This window comes from Salvelinus namaycush, chromosome 4, assembly GCF_016432855.1.
Source record: "Salvelinus namaycush isolate Seneca chromosome 4, SaNama_1.0, whole genome shotgun sequence".
Taxonomy (NCBI): domain Eukaryota; kingdom Metazoa; phylum Chordata; class Actinopteri; order Salmoniformes; family Salmonidae; genus Salvelinus; species Salvelinus namaycush.
This window is the reverse complement of record NC_052310.1, coordinates 54,874,514-54,874,872: the sequence shown is the minus strand read 5'-3', so window position 1 is coordinate 54,874,872 and position 359 is coordinate 54,874,514.

Below are 359 nucleotides of genomic sequence, written 5' to 3'. Positions count from 1 at the left end.
TGCCTTCAAATTCTATCTGCGGCACTGACAGAACGATGCAGTGCCGATCGCGCATTCATCTGTGACGTCGGCGCTCCGCCTTCCGAATGGGAGGTATGGAGTTGAGTGAAGTTGCTCCTAGACGCTGATCTTGGGTCAGTTTTGAATTTTCCCAAATGATTGTTAAGGTTCAGATTGCGGGGGGAGCTGATCCAAGTTCTGTATATAGGGGAAACTTCACCCCCGAGCAATGGGAGCTATAGCCTATCGTGCCATCTCATTGAACACACCCACTCGTTATTTAGGAAAGCTATGGTACCCTGCAATATGAAAGGGATAGTTCACCCAAATTACAAAATGAAACATTGGTTTCCTTACCT